The sequence below is a fragment of the Dendrobates tinctorius genome, unplaced genomic scaffold, assembly GCF_039654945.1.
Source record: "Dendrobates tinctorius isolate UK_male_01 unplaced genomic scaffold, ASM3965494v1 ptg000083l, whole genome shotgun sequence".
Taxonomy (NCBI): domain Eukaryota; kingdom Metazoa; phylum Chordata; class Amphibia; order Anura; family Dendrobatidae; genus Dendrobates; species Dendrobates tinctorius.
This window is the reverse complement of record NW_027361751.1, coordinates 31,878,989-31,900,729: the sequence shown is the minus strand read 5'-3', so window position 1 is coordinate 31,900,729 and position 21,741 is coordinate 31,878,989. Positions and strand designations below refer to the sequence as shown.

Genomic DNA, 21,741 nt, shown 5'->3' with positions numbered 1-21,741 from the left:
ACGGAGGAGTGGTGGGGGTCCAGTAGGTGATAACAAGTGGTGCAAAGATCTGACAGTGGCCTAATGATATGCTGGTGGCCCCACATGAGAGCCACAGAACTGAGAATGGCATGAAAATGTTTTCAGAAATGGCTGTATCAAGATGTGAACCAAAGATTTAAATGCCACTTTCTAAAATCACTTCTCACATCTCATCATCTGCCAATATTTTTAATTGATGTCGCCAGCAGATGTGTTGGACCGTACAGCAAACCTGAGACATACAGCGGGTGAAATAAGTATTGAACACCTCACCAGTTCTCTAAGTACCGTATTTTTCGGATTATAAGACTCACTTTTTTCCCCCAAATTTGGGGGGGAAATGGGTGTGCGTCTTATAATTCATATATACCTTACCGGTGCTGCGGGTGCCCAGCGGTGCTACCAGGGTGTCCGACGCTGCAGAGGGTGTCCGGCGGTGCTGCCGGGGCTCTGTCGACATTTTGTAAACGGCCAGAGCCCCCGCAGTTCCATGGTTTCCTGTGCGGTGGACTCCTGGAAAATGGCCACCGGGGCGGCGCATGCGCAGATGGAGATCTCAGCACCAAGATCTCGAGAGATGAGATTTCAGTAATTAGAAAGCAATCCTGCCACTTGGTGAAAAATATCAGCTGGTTCAACTCATGGCCTAAAAATAGGTGTCTCATCACCAAGGTGCCACACAAGACATGTTTCATGATGGGTAATACTAGTGAGCTGTCTCAACACCTATTGTTGGCAATAGTTACAGAAGAATATCTAAACTACTGAAAGTTCTACTGAGCACTACTGAGGGCTATAATCCCAAAGTGGAAAGAACATGATTTCACTTTAAACCGGCCACGACCAGGTGCTCCTTGCAAGAAATCAGTCGGAGGAGTAAAAAGAATCATCAGAAGAGTTGAGTAAGAGCTAAAGACCATCTGTGGAGAGCTAGAGAAAGATCTGGAATCAGCAGGTACAATTGTTCCAAAGACTACTATGAGTAATGCACGCAACCTCCACGGCGCTCACCACGCAACCTCCACGGCGTGTATGCACGCTCACCACGCAACCTCCACGGCGTGTATGCACGCTCACCACGCAACCTCCACGGCGTGTATGCACGCTCACCACGCAACCTCCACGGCGTGTATGCACGCTCACCACGCAACCTCCACGGCCTGTATGCACGCTCACCACGCAACCTCCACGGCCTGTATGCACGCTCACCACGCAACCTCCACGGCCTGTATGCACGCTCACCACGCAACCTCCACGGCCATGTGCACATGTTGCAGGAATTCTGCAACTTCTTGTGGCGCGAAATACGCTAGAATTCCACATGTGTAATTCCCGCGTATTTCCCGCGTTTTAACTAGCATTTGCAAGCGTAATTAGCTTGCAGAATGCTAGCGTTTTCCAAGGGATCTGTGCATCGCTTGGAGAACTGATTGACAGGTTGGTCACACTCGTCAAACATAGTGTTTGACTACTGTGACCAACTTTTTACTATTGAGGCTGCCTATGCGGCATCAGTAGTAAAAAGATATAAAGTTAAAAATAATAAAAAAAATAAATGGTGTTTTTCTCACCTCCCAGCGTCCCACGCAGTGTCCCCGATCATCGCAATGCTCCCAGCCAGTCCCGTTCCCAGCGATGCCTTGCGACAATGACCTTTGATGACGTAGTGGTCTCGTGATGCGACTTCATCAAAGGTCATGGTCGCAAGGTATCGCTGGGAACGGGAGTTGCCGGGAGCATCGCTGAGGCCTGGGAACGCTGCGTGGGACGCCGGAAGGTGAGAATATCACAATTTTTTATTTTAATTCTTTTACAGGGATATGGTACCCAGAGCCTGGAGGACAGTCTCCTCTCCTCCAGACAGTGGGTACCATCCGCACATTTTCCGCTTATTTTGCGCATGGTGGGCATGGCCACATGCGGAAAGTAAGCGGAACAATGGATTCCTATGTGTGCGGAATTCCCGCGATTCCGCACAAAGAATGAGCATGCTGCATATTTTTCTGCGATGCGATTTTGCCGCGGAAAAATAGGCAGCATTAGCACAGCATGTGCGGAATGCCATTGAATACAATAGCTTGCTTATTTTATGCATTTTTGCAGCGTTTTTGCCACGGCAAAAACGCATAAAATCCGTGGGAATTCCGGACGTGTGCACACAGCCTTAAAGTTTGTTCAACAACATTTAGACAAGCCTGTGAAATACTGGGAGAAGATAGTCAGGTCAGAAGAGAACAAACTTGAAGTCTTTGGATGCCATAGTACACACCATGTTTGGAGGCCAAAAGGCACCTTTAGAAATATATTCACTTAGGAAATTGGTTATGTGTTCAATACTTATTTCACTCTGTATGCTCTCGAGTAAGCATTACTTCTGTGGTACAATAGGCAGAAAACAGCATCCAAAAGGTGTATGGAGGTTTTCAGTAGGCTTCAATGCTTAAAATTAAGAAGTTTACTTACTGGCCCCTGATCAAGTGGTGGCTTTTTACTTTTACAGTGATGACTTCATTACCGCTGCAGCCAATCACTGGGTCAGTGACTTTGTCGTTGTAGATAGGACAAGCCACTGATGACAGTGATCGGCCGTGACATCACTGCCTGTTAACAATCACTAGACACAGCAGCGTACAGCCAGTGCTGGAGCAGCTGCTAGTGAGGAAGCTTTACGTAGGTTATTTTTAACCTTTGAAACATTTGGGCTTAAAGGGAATCTGTCACCTCATTTTTCGCCTATCAGCTGCCGGCACCGACATCAGGGGCTTATCTACAGCATTCTATAATGCTGTAGATAAGCCCCCCCCCGATGTAACCTGAAAGATAAGAAAAATGAGTTAGATTATACCAGGGGTGGTCCGGGTCCGGTCTTGGTCCGATGGGTGTCACGGTCCGGTCCGGCGCCTCCCATCTTCTAACGGTGACGTCCTCTTCTTTGCTGCCTGTCGTGGCTCCTGCGCAGGCGCACTGCTCTGCCCTGTTGAGGGCAAAGCAGAATACCGCAGTGCGCAGGCGCCAGACCTCTGCCGACACCTGCGCACTGCAGGACTCTTCTCAGCCCTCAACAGGGCAGAGCAGTGCGCCTGCGCAGGAGCCGCGATGGGAAGGAAAGAAGAGAACATCACCGTTAGAAGATGGGAGGCGCCGGAAGGGATCGTGACACCCATCGGACCAACACTGGTTCAGGACCGCCCCAGGGTGAGTATAATATAACTCATTTTTCTTATCTTTCAGGTTACATTGGGGGCTTATCTACACATTACAGAATGCTATAGATAAGCCCCTGATGTCAGTGCCAGCAGCTGATAGGCAAAAAATAGGGGGACAGATTCCCTTTAACCCCTTTCTGCCATGTGACGTACTATCCCGTCCATGTGCCCTGGGACTTAATTCCCAGGGACGGGATAGTACGTCACAGCGATCAGCGGCGCCCACATGGTGAGCGCCGGTGATCGCGGTGTACCGGGGGTTAAAGGGAAGCATCGGCAGGGAGGGGGCTCCCTCCATGCTTCCCTGAGCCCCTCACAGCAGCGCAATGTGCAGTGCTGCTGCGGGGTCCCCATCCCTGCAGGTCCCCGAATCCCAGATGGCGACGGGGACCTTCGGGGGCCTGGAGGGAGCTGGCTTCCTCAGTGCCTGCAAAGCACAGGCACGAGGAAGCCTTGTGCAATGCCTGTGACAGATCGCTGATCTGTCACAGTGATCTGTGATGTGACAGATCAGCGATCTGTCACATGACAGTTATGTCGCCCCTGGGACAATGCAATAAAGTTTAAAAAAAAAAAAAGTGTAAAAATAATTTTAAAAAAATCCCTAAATAAAAAAAAATAAAAAAATTCCCTAATTCATTTTTTGGAAATTAAAAAAAAAAACAAAAGTACACATATTTTGTATCGCCGCGTCCGTAATGACCTGCCCTATAAAACTGTCCCATTAGTTAACCCCTTTAGCGAACCTCTTAAAACATAAATTATTTTTTGCTTCGTTTTTTATTTTTATCATACCGCCGAACAAAAAGTGCAATAACGCGCGATCAAAAAGACGCATATAAATATCCATGGTACCGCTGAAAACGTCATCTTGTCCCGCAAAAAACGAGCCGCCATACAGCGTCATCTGGAAAAAAATAAAAAAGTTATAGCTCGCAGAATAAAGCGATGCAAAAATAATTATTTTTTATATAAAATTGTTTTCATTGCATAAAAGCGCCAAAACATAAAAAAAGACCTAAATGAGGTATCGCTGTAACCGTACTGACCCGAAGAATAAAATCGCTTTATCAATTTTATCGCACGCGGAACAGTGTAAACGCACCCCCCCAAAAGAAATTCATGAAACGCTGGTTTTTGTTCATTCGGCGTCCCAAAAATCGGAATAAAAAGTGATCAAAAGATGTCACGTGCCCGAAAATGATACCAATAAAAACGTCAACTCGTCCCACAAAAAATAAGACTTCACATGACTCGGTGGGTCAAAATACGGAAAAATTATAGCTCTCAATATGTGGTGATGCAAAAACTATTTTTACAATAAAGCGTCTTTTAGCGTGCGACAGCCGCCAAACATAAAAACCGCCATAAATAGTAAATCAAACCCCCCGTTATCACCCCCTTAGTTAGGGAAAAATAATAAAATTAAAAGAAAAAGTATTTATTTCCATTTTCCTATTAGGGATAGGGATGTGTTGGGGTTCGGGTTGGAGTTAGAATTGGGGGTTTCCACTGTTTGGGCACATCAGGTGCTCTCCAAACATAACATGGCGTCTGATCTCAATTCCAGCCAATTCTGCGTTGAAAAAGTCAAATGGTGCTCCTTCCCTTCCAAGCTGTGCCATGCGCCCAAACAGTGTTTTACCCCCACATATGGAGTATCAGCCTACTCAGGACAAATTGCAAAACAACTTTTGGGGTCCAATTTCTCCTGTTACCCTTAGGAAAATAAAAAATCGAGGGCAAAAATATCATTTTTGTGGAAAAAAAAATGATTTTTTTATTTTCACGCCTGGGCGTTATAAACTTCTGTGAAGCACTTGGGGGTTCAAAGTGCTCACCACACATCTAGATAAGTTCCTCAGGGGATCTAGTTTCCAAAATGGGGTCACTTGTGGGGAGTTTCAATAGTTTAGGTACATCAGAGGCTCTCCAAAAGCAACATGACACCCGCAGACCATTCCAGCAAAGTCAGCATTCCAAAACGTCACTACTTCCCTTCCGAGCCCCGACGTGTGCTGATACAGTAGTTTTCTCCCACATATGGGGTATCAGCGTAGTCAGGACAAATTGGACAACAACTTTTGGGGTCCAATTTCTCCTGATACCCTTGGAAAAATAAAAAAATTGGGGACTAAATGATCATGTTTGTGGAAAAAATATGATTTTTTTTATTTTCATGCCTGGGCGTTATAAACTTCTGTGAAGCACTGGGGGGTTCAAAGTGCTCACCACACATCTAGATAAGTTCCTTGGGGGGTCTAGTTTCCAAAATGGGGTCACTTGTGGGAGGTTTCCACTGTTTTGGTACATCAGGGGTTTTCCAATCGCGACATGGTGTCCGATCTCAATTCCAGCCAAAAAAGTCAAATGGCGCTGCTTCCCTTCTGAGCTCTGCCATGCGCCCAAATAGTGGTTTACCCCCACATGTGGGGTATCAGCGTACTCAGGACAAATTGCACAATAACTTTTAGGGTCCTGTTACCCTTGGGAAAATAAAAATTAGGGGTGAAAAGATCATTTTTGTGGAAAAAATGTTTTTTTAATTGTACCGCTGTACGTTATAAACTTCTGTGAAGCCCTTGTGGGTTCAAAGTTCCCACCACACATCTAGATAAGTTCCTTGGGGTCACTTGTGGGGGGTTTCCACTGTTTAGGTACATCAGGGGCTCTCCAAACGTGACATGGCGTCCGATCTGAATTCCAGCCAATTTTGCATTGAAAAAGTCAAACGGCGCTCCTTCCCTTCTGAGGTCTGCCATGCACCGAAAGAGTGGTTCCCCCCCACATATCAGGTATCGGCGTACTCGGGACAAACTGCACAATAACTTTTGAAGTCCAATTTCTCCTGTTAACCTTGGTAAAATAAAAAAAAAGATGAACCTGAAGTATTTTTTTGTGAAAAAAAGTTAAATGTTCATTTTTTTTTTTAAATATTCAAAAAATTCCTGTGACGCACCTGAAGGGTTAATAAACTTCTTGAATGTGGTTTTGAGCACCTTAAGGGGTGCAGTTTTTAGAATGGTGTCACTTGTGTATTTTCTATCATATAGACCCCTCAAAGTGGCTTCAAATGTGATGTGGTCCGTAAAAATAAAATGGCGTTGCAAAAATGAGAAGTCGCTGGTCAACTTTTAACCCTTATAATTTCCTAACAAAAAAATTTTTGGTCAGAATTGTAAAAATTGGCCCAGTCATGAACGTAGAAACCACCCTTGGGGGTTAAGAGGTTAAAACAAGAAAAATGAATATATACTGTATATGTATAATTATGGGGCACAAAATTACTGTCATATGCTGTACAGTGGCACGTCCATTGTTGTGGGAAGCAGAATAGTACATGGATCTCCCCACACGAGGGCGACATTGTCTTACAGCTGTCAGTAAATCCATGATCACTCTGCTTTCCTGCTCTCCTTCTGTTATGAATGGTGTTGCTGGGGTTGTGCCCGTTATCTATATCTGCAGTGATAATATCCTCTTTTCTCCACATATTACTAAATACTGTTTATTGTGCTCATGTAATGATTATTAGCGCAGATGACATCCCTCTGGGATGGTGAATGCTGAGCAAGATGTCAGTCTACTGAACAATGGGCATGATTAGAGTACAGCCGTGACCGCCCAGTGTTGTTCCTGCTGCGATGACTGGAACGGCGCGGGGTGCAGGGTGCTAGAATGGGCCCCTATGACACGGGGCAGGAGCTACTAATTTGGGACTATTCTTGGTTCATTAGCGTACAGGGATTTGGCTTAAAAAAGTGTTATTTTACTCAAAATTATGATTTTCTCATATCCTAAAAGTAACAAAAAAAAAAATCAATGCTTCTCCTACCAATTACTTTAAGAACGGACTGCACATAGACGGCATCCATGTGCTCTCTCTGATTTCTATGGTCTCGTAGACTTGTAAGGGTGATTTTTGGGCCATGGTTCAGATCAAAACCCGACATTGTTCCTTTTTTTTAACTTAATTTTTTGCAGTCACAAGGTCCACAAAAAACATGGACTCAGAAACAGACCCATAGGTTGTAATGGGACATGTTCTGTCACAGAAAAACATGACGCGAACATTACGTGAAAACTAGACATCTGAATGAGTCCTTAGATATAGCAGATCGGATTGATTGTACAGAGATCTCCACAGCATGGACACAGGGGAGAAACTAGCTCAAGGAGGGCAAATAAATAATTTTTTATAGAAAAGTAGCAAAGCACATCCAGAAGAAATTACAGGATAGAAGGTGTAATACATTAGCTATAGAAAACTTCAGCACCCTGGATACACACAGCTGACATCAAGCCTATATTACTGAGAGAGACACTCCCTTAAAATTGTATTTTTTTAACGTGTTAGGCTAGTTTCACACTAGCGTTTATGAGCGCAGCGACGGCCTGCGCACGGCCGCCGCTAAGCCCGGCCCCTGCCACGCCCCCGCCGGTAGCTCCGCCCACCTGCGCATGACGCTGCATGTGCCCTGCGTCCCCTATCTTTATCACAGGGGGCGCAGGCCGTGCGCAGTATGCATTTGGCGGCGCATGCGTCCTTTTGACGGTGCGCCGACCTGCGCCAAACGCAACCTGCTGCATTTTGGTTGCGTCGGCGCACCGTCAAAAAGGCGCATGCGCCGCCAAACGCATACTGCGCACGGCCTGCGCCCCCTGTGATAAAGATAGGGGGCGCATGCAGCGTCATGCGCCGGTGGGCGGAGCTACCGGCGGGGCGCGGCAGGGGCAGGGCTTAGCGGCGGCCGTGCGCAGGCCGTCGCTGTGCTCCAAAACGCTAGTGTGAAACTAGCCTTAGCCAGTAGATCGAATGAGAGTCCTTGATCGTTCATACATTTAAAGAAAATCTGTCACCCCATTTTCAGCCTATAAGCTGCGGCCACCGCCATCAGGGGCTTATCTACAGCATTCTGTAATGCTGTAGATAAGCCCCCGATGTAACCTGAAAGATAAGAAAAAGGAGTTATATTATACTCGGCGGGGGCGGTGGGTGTTGCGTTCCGGTCTGGCGCCTCCCATCTTCTAGAGATGACGTCCTCCTTCTTACTTCTCCCTCGGCTCCTGCGCAGGCGTAATTCTCTGTCCTGTTGAGGGCAGAGTAAAGTACTGCAGTGCGCAGGCGCCGGGAAAGGTCAGAGAGGTCTGGCGCCTGCGTACTGCAGTAAGAAGAAGGACGTCAGCTCTAGAAGATGGGAGGCGCCGGACCGGACCGCGACACTCATCGGACCAGATCCCCGGGTGAGTATAATCTAACTCGTTTTTCTAATCTTTCAGGTTACATCGGGGGCTTATCTACAGAATTACAGAATGGTGTAGATAAGCCACTGATGGCTGTGGCCGCATCTTATAGGCCAAAAATGGGGTGACAGATTCCCTTTAATGGCTAACTGTGAAGATGGTAACAAATAACAGCTTTCCAGCCTACTCAGGTCTTTTCATCAGGCCTAGTCCACAATTTCTGGTGTTACATATTAAAATGCAACAGGACACAGAATGGTGCAGTAATAACTCAAGTGACGTGATGCAAAGCCATCAATATTGGAAGGGGAGAAACAGCTGTGGCCGTAAATATTGGAGCAGTTTACAGATAAGGAGTGTGAAAGTTTTACTGTCCTCTGAGGGCTGGTCCATGGTTGTGATGCCCCCATGAGCTCTGAGGAGCACATTCCTTCATAGATGTAGAAAGACATGAATCCATGAGACACATTCCTTCCTGCACTGAGTGTCACAGGTTGTCATAGGTTTGTGCTCCTACACTCGTGTGTCTCTGGGATGTGACGTTTCCTTTCAATTCCAGCAATTTCATGTCCATGATCCTGTGATCAGGGCTATAAAAATATTTGGCCCTGGGTCGATCTCTTCTTTTTTCTTTTATTGTGTGGCGATGATTTGGTACATATAATTTAGTAGACTACCTTAGATGTGATGCAGGTGAAGGAGCCGGGGATCTTGTAGACCTGATGTCAGTTGGGAATCTTTATCTTGTCCCTGGAGATGATTCCTTGATATTCTGGTCGCTCTTGTAATCTGGTTTTCAATTATTCTTGGATGGTAGCCCTGATTCATAAAGGCCTTTCTTATGCCACCGAGGTATTTGTCTATATTTGTAGGGTTGGAACATATCCGATTGTGTCCGATGGCCTGACTGTAAACAATAGTTTTTATGTGTAAGGGATTACTATCCCATGTAAAGCGCCATGGAATCAATGGTGCTGTAATAAGAAATAATAATAGTTTAAGAAATGGGGGACAGTCAATTGGCTTCTGGTATAGAGACGTCTCTTTTTATTGTTCTGTAGCTTGATGATGATGTCCAAAAAGTTTTTCCGTACGGAAGTAACTGAGTGTTAAGTTGATGATTAGGTGAAACTGGTTAAAGTGTTCATGAAACAGTGTAATTGAATACTCTTAAAGGGGTTGTCCTCTGCTAGGACACTCCCGACGGGTTTCGTGGTCCGATGCCTCCCATCTTCATAGGATGCCGTCCTCTTTTTCCCTTCCTGCCGTGGCTCTGGCGCAGACCTCTCTCGACGCCTGCACACTGCAGAACTCTTCTCTGCCCTCAACAGGGCAGAGCAGTGCGCCTGCGCTGGAGCCACGACAGGAAGGTAAGAAGAGGACGTCATCGTATGAAGATGGGAGGCACCGGACCGGACCACCCCCTCCGGTGAGTATAATCCAACTTGTTTTTCTTATCTTTCAGGTTACATCGGGGGCTTATCTACAGCATTACAGAATGCTGTAGATAAGCCCCTGATGTCAATGCCGGCAGCACATAGGGCAAAAAAAGGTGACAGATTCCCTTTAAATCTCCACAAAGGGAAAGCAAACAGCATTTCTCCAGCATACAAATCAGGACAAGGAAAAACAAAACAGTTTAAATTCTCACCTCTCTCTCAACTCCATTCAAGGAGACTACCAACAAGAGGTGTTTCGCCTCTCAATCACAGACATAACTGAAGAAGCTTAGCTGCCTTAAGTTACTCAAACCCTGGAAATGGAAATAATGGGAACAGGCACTCCCGCCCAGTTCTTCTGACTGCTCTTAAAACCTGGACACAAAATTCAGGACCATTAAAAAATCCTCTCAGCACTAACTGTGCTGGAGCTTGCTTTTCCTGGCTTCACATCACCAAGGCTAACCACCTTGGTGACACACATCTCCCATCCAAAACCTGTCCAGCTGCCACCTTACAATGCAAAAAGAGTGCAGATACCTGGCATAATTAAAAAACAAACTGAGCTTGGAGAGTGAATCCTAAATTAGTTTCGATAAATGGTGTGAAGTTTTATTGTCCCAAAATTGTTGTAAGATCAGAGACCTGGGCACTGTCTCTGGAGCAGATTCCTCAGATGTTGCAGTAAGAGATCTATTCTTGTGACAGATTTAGTCCTGAGTGGAGGGTATCAAGACTGTGATGAATTTTTATTCTGTGACAGGGTCACTGGCATCGCATATGAGAGGAGATTTGTGTCACAAAGGTTGTTATCCTGCATGATGTGAAATCCATAAGTTTCCCTCCAGCATATGTGCTGAGAGTAAACCTGTCATTACTCGGGTCTGGGTTTCATGGTGTGTAGGTAAGATGGGCGGGACGCCTACTCACCATATCTCCACCTCAAGGGTGTGGTTGGAAGGAGTTAAATGTCCAGCCACGGTTTTTTTTTTTTTTTTTTTTTTCTCTCTGGTCTCTTTGCTGGAAGGAAGCCTCCAGGCTGAAGGTCTGGTGAGAGCTTCCCTGTGTGTTTGTCCCAGAAGGCTGGAGCCATACTGGGGAGGACGTTTGTATGGACTTTTTATTTTCTTTTGTGCCAGAAAGGTTTTTGTGTTACTATTTTTCTTTATGGTTTATGAAGCAATAAACCACCCAGACACTTTAACATCAAGTGTTCCTGTGTCAACCCCGGGAAGCAGCTGAGTGAGCCGAGCTTCCAAAATTCCCAAATTCATTTTGTGTTTTTTGAGATTTGAAGTCGCCTTTTAATATAACAACTTTTCATATTGCTTGTCATGTCCTGGTAGATGTTTTTTTCTTTTTACTGTAATTGTGTGGTGATGAGATCTCATTCTTTCCCTCAAGGACATACAGTGCCTTGCGAAAGTACAATATTGCACGCCCCACTTTTCAGTTTTTGAATTTCCACAAAGATTTAAAATAGCCAATAAATTTCGTTCACCTTCACAATTGTGTCCCACTTGTTGCTGATTCTTCACCAAAAATTTACATTGGGTAGCTTTATGTTTGAAGCATGATATGTGGGAAAAGGTTGAAAAGTTCCAGGGGGCCGAATACTTTCGCAAGGCACTGTATAGTTCACAGAATTAAAGGGAACCTGTCAGCAGTTTTGGCTGATATGAGATACAACCACCGCCTTTCAGGGCTAATATACAGCGTTCTATAATACTGTATATAAGCCCTCCACTCGACCTCCAAGAGAAGAAAAATAGCTTTTATTATACTCGCCTGTGAGGCTTTCCAGTCTGAGGGGTGTCGCTGGTCTTGGTCCCGTGCCTCCCATCTTCTTACGATCCCCGTCCTCCTGCTTGCTTCGTGTGGATGACGCATCCACACAGGCTCCTGTGCAGGTGTACTTCTCTGCCCTGTTGAAGATAAGGAAGATATCCAGCTCTGGAACTAAAATCATGTTTCTTTATTCATATCGTTTAAAATGAAAAGACAAGGCTGTTGTACATGTATACCGGTAATACCGGAGGAAGTGTGTCTAAATCAACTGAGAGCAAAGTACTGCAGTGCGCAGGTGCTTGAAAAGGTCAAAGAGCCCCTGCTCGGCCCTCAACAGGGTGGATAAGTACGCCTGCGCAGGAGCGCGCTGCCGAGGAGACTGTGTGGATGATGCGGGGATGCGTCATCCACACGAAGCAAGCAGGAGGACGGCATCGCAAGAAGATGGGAGGCGCCAGACCAAGAAGAGTAACACCCCTCGAACTGGACCGCCCCACAGGTTATTTTTCTTCTCTTGCAGGTCAGGTTGGGGGCAGATATACAGCATTATAGAATGCTGTATTTCAGTCCTAAAAGGTGATGGCCGTATCTCATATCGGCCAAAACTGGTGACAGGTTCCTTTTGAGTACACCACGTTGGAAGAGGAACATGTGAATGTACCAGAAATCTAAGGGTACGTGCACACGCTGTGGATTCTACTGCGGATTGATCCGAGAAAACAAAAAGCAAAAAACACAAATATCCTGAACTAAAAGTAAAAAATATACTGCAAATAATGCAAATAATTTTGTTTTTTATTGCGGATTGATCCGCGCGGATTTTGCAAAATCAGCAGGTAAATCCGCAGGTCAAAAGACCTGCGGTTTATCTGCGGATTAGCCTGCGGTTTATCATCTCTACAATGGAGGAGATGGTAAACCGCAGCGGAATCCGCAGATAGAATTGACATGTCAATTCTTTCTGCGGATTAGAAACCGCAGCAAATCCGCGCGGAAAAATCCGCAGCATCTGCACTGCGGTTTCCATTTCCCATAGGATATTATGGTACTGTACACCGCAGCAGAAACTGCTGTAGATCCGCAGGGCCAAAACCGCTGCTGATCCGCTGCAGAACCGCGGCGTGTGCACACACCCTCAGTCCTGATGTGCGTTGCGGATCTGTATCCGGTCAGTGGTCTTTACATGAGAGCAGGTCTTGCAGCACTTCACATTGCAAGTTCCTCTTGGTGTATCAAAAGGCACTTTGTTTCTGAACACGATATTTCTAAAATTTGGAGGTTTCCTATATAATAGTATGGGAGGGTTTTTGAATATTAATTTAGCTGGTCATCCTTATGTAAGATATGGTGTCGTTTTCTAGATATATTTCAAGCCGTGGGCTGTAGGCCACCACCAGAGGTACACAATTAGTTTCCTCTTTTTTCAATATTGAAATAGTTCATGGATATGTCTTCCTACATCAATTAAAAATAATAAAATTTGAGAGTCTTCATTGATTGATACCTCTTTTAATGGCTAACCAAAAATATGATAAATAGCAGCTTTCCAGAATACTCAGGTCTCTCAATCATGCCTAGTATAACACAAAATCTCGAGTCACCTATTTATCACAGCGGGGCACAGGAATAACGCAGTAAGAAAACAAGTGACGTGAAGCAAAGTTATCAATATAGGTAGAGGAAAAATCCTACCGATATTGATAGTACAATAAAACTTTCACACCTTATCTATGAACTGCTCCAATATATATATATATATATATATATATAGTGCTGCTATTATTATACATTTATATAGCGCCATTTATTCCATGGCGCTTTACATGTGAAAAGGGGCGGATATAGACAAGTACAATAAACATGAGCAATACAAGACACACAAGTACAGAAGGAGAGAGGACCCTGCCCGCAAGAGCTTACAGTCTACAGGGGATGGGTGAGGATACACTAAGAGAGGGTAGAGCTGGTCGTGCGGCGGTTCAGTAGACTGAGGATCACTGCAGGTTGTCGGAAGAGGTGGGTCTTCAGGTTCTTTTTGAAGGTTTCCATGGTAGGCGAGAATCTGATTTGTTGGGGTAGAGAGTTCCAGAGTATGGAGGAGGCATGGGAGAAGTCTTGTATGAGGTTGTGGGAAGAAGAGATAAGAGGGGAGTAGAGAAGGAGATCTTGAGAGGATCAAAGGTTGTGTGTGGGTAAGTACCGGGAGATCATGTCACAGATGTATGGAGGAGACAGGTTGTGGATGACTTTGTATGTCATAGTTAGGGTTTTGAAATGGAGCCTCTGGATGATAGGAAGCCAATGAAGTGCTTGGCAGAGAGGAGAGGCTGGGGAATAACAGGGAGACAGGTGGATTAGTCGGGCAGCAGAGTGTAGGATGGATTAGAGTGGTGCCAGAGTGCTAGAGGGGAGGCCAGAGAGTAGGAGGTTGCAGTAGTCGAGGTGGGAGATAAGGGCGTGCACTAGTGTTTTTGTGGTTTTATGGTCAAGGAATGCATGGATCCGGGAAATATTTTTGAGACGGCAGGAGGAGGCAAGGGTTTGGATATGTGGCTTGAAAGGGAGGGTAGAGTCAAGGATCACCCTGAGGCACCGAGCATGCGGGATTGGGGAAAGTGAGCAGCCATTGACGTTGATGGATAGGTCTGGTGGAGGGGTAGAGTGAGAAGGGGGAAAGATTATGAATTCTGTTTTGTCCATGTTCAGTTTTAGAAAGCGAGCAGAGAAGAAAGCTGAAGTGGCAGACAGACATTGTCGGATTTTTGTAAGTGAGGAGGTGAGGTCAGGTCCAGATAGATAGATCTGCGTGTCAGTGGCGAAGAGATGATACTGCAAACCATGGGATTCTATGAGCTGTCCCAGGCCAAAGGTGTACATGGAGAAGAGTAGGGGTCCTCGAACTGAACCTTGAGGAACACCAACAGACAGGAGGTGAGGAGGTGGTGTGGGAGATATGATGAGATCCAGGATAGGGCCAAGCCTATGATGCCAAGAGATGAGAGAAACTGTAGCAGGAGGGAATGGTCCAGTGTCGAAGGCAGAAGACAGGTCCAGGAGAAGGAGGACAGAGTAGTGTCGCTTGCTCTTGGCGGTTAGTAGGTCGTTGGTGACTTAAGTTAAGGCAGTTTCAGTTGAGTGATGCAGTCGGAAGCCAGATTGTAAGTGGTCAAAGAGGGAGCAGGAGGAGAGGTGGGAGGACAGTTCAAGATGGAAATGCTGTTCCAGTAGTTTTGAGGCATAAGGGAGAAGAGATATCGGGCGATAGCTGGAGGATGGGTCAATGGAGGTCTTCTTGAGGATGGGTATGATTGAGGCATGTTTGAAGGATGAGGGTAACACACCATTTGTAAGTGAGAGGTTGAAGAGGTGTGTTAGAGTGGGGATGAAGACTGTGGCGAGGTTAGGGATGAGGTGGGACGGGAGTGGGTCAAGCATGCAAGTGGTGAGGTATGATTTTGATAGGAGGGTGGAGAGCTGATCTTTTGTCATGGTGGAGAAGCTGGTTTTGGAAGAACAGGGCTGAGCAGCTAGGAGGGGCATTGGGGGCTGTGGGCCAAAGCTTTCCCTGATCGTATCAATCTTCTGCTTAACCCCTTCCTGACATCCGACGTACTATCCCGTCCATGGGACCCGGGCCCCTATGCCCATGGACGGGATAGTACGTCTACCGCGATCAGCGGCGCCCATGTGGTGAGCGCCGCTGATCGCGGCCGGGTGTCAGCTGATTATCACAGCTGACACCCGGCACAATGTGTCAGGGGCGGTCACGGACCGCCCCCGACACGTTAACCCCTTGCACACCGATCAAACATGATCGCGGTGTACCGGGAGTTAAAGGGAAGCATCGGCAGGGAGGGGGCTCCCTCCGTGCTTCCCTGAGCCCCCCACGGCAGCGCAATGTGCAGCACTGCTGCGGGGGGCTCCTTTCCTCCAGGCCCCCGAATCCAAGATGGCGATGGGGGGCCTTCGGGGGCCTGGAGGAAGCTGGCTTCCTCAGTGCCTGCAAAGCGCAGGCAAGAGGAAGTCTTCTTCAATGCCTGTGACAGATTGCTGATCTGTCACAGTGATCTGTGATGTGACAGATCAGCGATCTGTCACAGGACAGTGATGTCCCACCTGGGACTATGTAATAAAGTAAAAAAAAAATAAAAAAAAAGTGTAAAAATAATTTAAAAAAAAAAATCGCCAAATAAATTAGTAAAAAAAAAAAAAAATATTCCTCCTATGATTTATCATACCGCCAAACAAAAAGTGTAATAACGCGCGATCAAAAAGAAGCATATAAATATCCATGGTACCGCTGAAAACGTCATCTTGTCCCGCAAAAAACGAGCCACCACACAGCATCATCAGCGAAAAAATAAAAAAGTTATAGCTCGCAGAATAAAGCGATGCAAAAATAATTATTTTTTTATATAAAAGTTGTCATTGCATAAAACCGACAAAACATAAAAAAACGACCTAAATGAGGTATCGCTGTAACCGTACTGACCCGAAGAATAAAACCGCTTTATCAATTTTACCGCACGCGGAATGGTGTAAACGCACCCCCCCAAAAGAAATTCATGAAACGCTGGTTTTTGTTCATTCTGCGTCCCAAAAATCGGAATAAAAAGCGATTAAAAAATAAAAACGTCAACTCGTCCCGCAAAAAATAAGACCTCACATGACTCGGTGGGTCAAAATGCGGAAAAATTATAGCTCTCAATATGTGGTGATGCAAAAACTATTTTTACAATAAAAAGCGTCTTTTAGCGTGCGACAGCTGCCAAAAATAAAAACCGCCATAAATAGTAAATCAAACCCCCCGTTATCACCCCCTTAGTTAGGGAAAAATAATAAAATTAAAAAAATGTATTTATTTCCATTTTTCCATTAGGGTTAGGGCTAGGATTAGGGCTGAGATTAGGGTTAGGGGTGTGTTGGGGTTCGGGTTGGAGTTAGAATTGGGGGTTTCCACTGTTTGGGCACATCAGGGGCTCTCCAAATGCAACATTGCGTCTGATCTCAATTCCAGCCAATTCTGAGTTGAAAAAGTCATATGGTGCTCCTTCCCTTCCAAGCGCTGCCATACGCCCAAACAGTGTTTTACCCCCACATGTAGGGTATCAGCCTACTCAGGGCAAATTGCAAAACAATTTTTGGGGTCCAATTTATCCTGTTACCCTTAGGAAAATAAAAAATTGGGGGCAAAAATATCATTTTTGTGGAAAAAAATGATTTTTTTATTTTCACGTCCGAGCGTTATAAACTTCTGTGAAGCACTTGGGGGTTCAAAGTGCTCACCACACATCTAGATAAGTTCCTTAGGGGGTCTAGTTTTCAAAATGGGGTCATTTGTGGGGGCTTTCCACTGTTTAGGTACATTAGGGGCTCTCCAAAGGCAACATGACACCCGCAGACCATTCCATCAAAGTCTGCATTCCAAAACGTCACTACTTCCCTTCCGAGCCCTGACGTGTGTCCATACAGTAGTTTTCTCCCACATATGGGGTGTCAGCTTACTCAGGACAAATTGGACAACAACTTTTGGGGTTCAATTTCTCCTGTTACCCTTGGGAAAATAAAAAAATTGGGGAATAATTGATCATGTTTGTGGAAAAAATACGAATTTTTTATTTTCACGCCCGGGCGTTATAAACTTCTGTGAACCACTGGGGGGTTCAAAGTTCTCACCACACATCTAGATAAGTTCCTTAGGGGGTCTAGTTTCCAAAATGGTGTCATTTGTGGGGGGTTTCCACTGTTTTGGTACATCAGGGGTTTTCCAATCGCGACATGATGTCCGATCTCAATTCCAGCCAAAAACGTCAAATGGCGCTGCTTCCCTTCCGAGCTCTGCCATGCGCCCAAATAGTGGTTTACCCCCACATGTGGGGTATCAGCATACTCAGGACAAATTGCACAATAACTTTTATGGTCCTGTTACCCTTGGGAAAATAAAAATTGGGGTGAAAAGATCATTTTTGTGGAAAAAATATGATTTTTTAATTGTACCGCTGTACGTTATAAACTTCTGTAAAGCCCTTGTGGGTTCAAAGTTCTCACCACATATCTAGATAAGTTCCTTGGGGGGTCTAGTTTCCAAAATGGGGTCTCTTGTAGGGGGTTTCCACTGTTTAGGTACATCAGGGACTCTCCAAACGTGACATGGCGTCCGATCTGAATTCCAGCCAATTTTGCATTGAAAAAGTCAAACGGCGCTCCTTCCATAATAATAATAATAATAAATTTTATTTTTATAGCGCTGACATATTCCGCAGCACTTTACATTTCAGAGGGGATTTGTACAGACAATAGACATTACAGCATAACAATAATCACATACAGTAGATTATAACAAATACCAAGAGGAGTGAGGGCCCTGCCATTCTGAGCTCTGCCATGCGCCGAAACAGTCGTTCCCCCCCACAAATCAGGTATCAGCGTACTCAGGACAAATTGCACAATAACTTTTGCAGTCCAATTTCTCCTGATACCCTTGGTAAAATAAAAAAAATTGAACCTGAAGTATTTTTTTTGTGAAAAAAAGTTAGATGTTCATTTTTTTTTAAATATTTAAAACAATTCCTGTGACGCACCTAAAGGGTTAATAAACTTCTTGAATGTGGTTTTGAGCACCTTAAGGGGTGCAGTTTTTAGAATGGTGTCACTTGTGTATTTTCTATCATATAGACCCCTCAAAGTGGCTTCAAATGTGATGTGGTCCTAAAAATAAAATGGTGTTGTAAAAATGAGAAATCGCTGGTCAACCTTTAACCCTTATAACTTCCTAACAAAAAAAAATTTTGGTTCCAAAATTGTGCTGATGTAAAGTAAACATGTGGGAAATGTTAGTTGTCAAGTTTTTTGGGTTCCATATCTCTGTGATTTAAGGGCATAAAAATTCAAAGTTGGAAAATTGCGAAATTTTCAAAATTTTTGCCAAATTTCCGTTTTTTTCACAAACGCAAGTTATTTGAATGAAATTTTACCACTAACATGAAGTACAATATGTCACGAGAAAACAATGTCAGGATCACCGGGATCAATAGAAGCGTTCCAGAGTTATGACCTCATAAAGGTACAGTGGTCAGAATTGTAAAAATTGGCCCGGTCATGAACGTGCAAACCACCCTTGGGGGTGAAGGGGTTAAAGAATGAGGCAAAGTCTTCAGCGGTAATGAGAGGAGAAGGAGGAGGTGCTGGGGGACAGAGTAGAGAATTGAAAGTGTTGAAAAGCTGTTTAGGGTTTTGAGACAGGGAAGATATGAGAGATGAGAAGTAAGTTTGTTTTGCGGTGTCAGCGTGGACTTGAAGCTGGTGAGGGACTGCTTGTATGCGGTTAAGTGCTCGGCAGAACGGGATTTCTTCCATCTCCTCTCAGCAATCCTGGAAGTCCGTCTCAGTTTTTTGGTGATGCTAGTCGGCCAGGGCTGCCTGTTGATTGTACGAGTTCTGCTATGCATGAGGGGGGCAGCCGAATCAAGTGCTGCTGTTATTGTGTTATAAAAGGTGGCAGCAGCATCTGTGTCAGAAAGTGAAGATATGTCTGTAAGAGGGAGGAGGGACTCAGAGCGATCGTAAATTGCGGTGTTTGAGATTTCTGTGGGGGGGGGGGAGGAGTGAGTTTGTGGAGTAAGGGTTGCGCCCGAGGAGAGGGAAGAGAATGTCAGACGGGGAGGGGTGAGTTAGTGAGATTAGTAAGGGAACAGAGGTGGGTGAAGATGAGGTCCGGTGTGTGACCATCTTTGTGAGTGGCCGCGGAGGACCATTGAGTAAGGTCAAAGGAGGCAGTGAGCGATAAAATTTTAGAGGCAGCTGGGGTGGAAGCATCAATAGGGATGTTGAAGTCACCCATGATGATAGTGGGGATGTCAGCAGAGAGGAAATGAAGTGGTCAGCAAAGGTGGAGATGGCTAGTTCTGGAGGGCGGTAGATGACAGCCAGCTGGAGGTTGGAGGGGGAGTAGATGCGGACAGAGTGCGCCTCAAACGAGGGAGGAATGCTGTTCAATATTATATAGATATAATATTGAACAGCACTTCGGCCCTTTAGGCTCTGTTCACACGTCCACCTGTTAGAACAGATCCAGCAGTGATCCATTGACGAAAAAGTTGTGCAGACTGATAGAATAAGCAAAAAACGGATCCTTTTCAAACAAAAGAAAAATGAATGGCTAATTAATGGATCTGTTCGCAATAGACTTAAGTGGGAAAAAAAAAATCGTATCCACGTGAAATTAGTTTTTTTAGATGGACCAAAAAGTTATGGCTGCACAATGTTTTTGTTAACAGATTGCTTCTGCATCCATTCTAACGGATGATTTCTGGACATGTGAGCATAGCCTTAGAGAGTCACATAGCCATTCACACATCTGTGAAAATTATATTCTGATCCGAATGGGACCTGCTCAGCGAGTCCATGCGCTGTTTGAGTAAAAAAAAACCGTAAAGAAGGATTGTACATGTATAGAGATTGTTGTGCTAGAAGTCTTCTTTTGATGATTTTGGCTTACTACCGTAATCGCTTTATACATTTTTAAGAAAAGGGTATGATATTGCCGGAGGTCACTATTATATGGGCACTGCAAAGTGTAGAAATAGTTTTTTTCTGTACATCACTGAAGTGAGAAGTATTTTGCTTCCTAAAGTTTTTATCCTCTACTAACTGCAGCTTTTAAGCAATCTGTGAATGCTGGAACGGCCTCTGTGCCTTCAAAGAGAAATTTCCAATCTGAAAATCCTCCCAGGTGTCAGGCACAGTTTGGTGCGGTCTCTAACTAGCAGCCTGGAGCACAGAGTCGTCCTGTTACTGCCAAGCTGACAGTGACATTGGACAGCTGTCAGTACTGCCATCAGCCAGTGATTGACTGCAGTCATTAGCGGATTACAAGTCCTCTTTGTGCTAAATGTCGAAGCTCTGTACATGGGGTGTAATGTCTCCCTAGAAATGCTCAATATAGAAGTATGTGTAATAATTTAACATCAACTCCTATGTCTGCCAAAAAGGGGTTAACGCCCGTGTCACCCAGGTCCTGGAGGCTGAGAATCAGTACCGTGCGCTTAAAGGCTGCTGTACTGGGCGTTATACATTCCTGCAATGTAGTGGTAGGACCCAACGTTTGTAAGAGATTAAAATAAACCACTTTGTTTCTGCCTTTACGGTCCTGCAAGCAAATAAGGGACTGTTCACATTTTCTTTTTTTAAAATGTTTTGAAATGTTACATTCAGTGTATTTAAAGGGAATCTGTCCCCCTCTGTCTGGGATGTAAATAACCTATTAATATGGGCATACAGATAATAGAAATGTTACACTACTCTTACCGATATGCCTCATATTAGTGGTATGTTGTTGAGAAATGTTGTATTCTTAAGCTAATGATTTCTTCCAGACTCCAGGGCGTGCGGTGCTGGAAGAAATCCCTTCCTCCTGTCTTCATTATAATACTACCCCCTCCCATCATCGTCAGTTATGGCCCAGAATCCCGCGCCTGCGCCCTGCACTCCCTCCACAATCCGTTCCTTTCCCTCCCTTCTATAGGCAGTGCAATCAGGGATCTCCGGCTCAGGCGAGTCACTGTGACCTCCGGCGTGCACAACGATAAGGTGCTCTCATGACTTCCTGTTATGACTTGTGTTATTTTTGAGAGTTGCTATGTGTCCCCCAGGATGTGCTCAGAAGCGTATTAGACCCGCTGGAGTGCCTTGTGGTCACGGCAGGACACCTGTGGCAAAATACAAGTAAGCATGATCCTGGTCAAGCTATTTGGCCAAGGCAATGTTCAGGAAAACCCAGTATGGGCTTTTATTTTTTGAACGAACTGCATGAAGGTAGTGGGGCCAGTCCGTTTCCTCCTGGCCGGATCTTAAAAGTGGCCCATGGCCACAGTTTCCACTTTAGAAAAACCCTGCAAGAAGGGTTTGGGTGAGTCAGTGTGGAGTTGGCAGCAAGCAGAGCGGATGGCTCTGCAAAAGCTCAGCCTGTGTGAGGGAGCACAGAACCAAGCAGAGCGAACTCCGGGCACCCTGCAGTGTGATACGGTGGTGCAGTTGCCCTCGGC

At 45.2% G+C, this 21,741-nt stretch overlaps 1 protein-coding gene across 3 annotated transcripts in view; it reads left to right on the top strand.

Annotated features, from left to right (window-relative positions):
- The window catches only part of NDUFAF2 (NADH:ubiquinone oxidoreductase complex assembly factor 2), a 121,251-nt gene that overhangs the window by 12,938 nt on the left and 86,572 nt on the right, over positions 1–21,741 (top strand). The gene's annotated exons all lie outside the window — the stretch shown is intronic.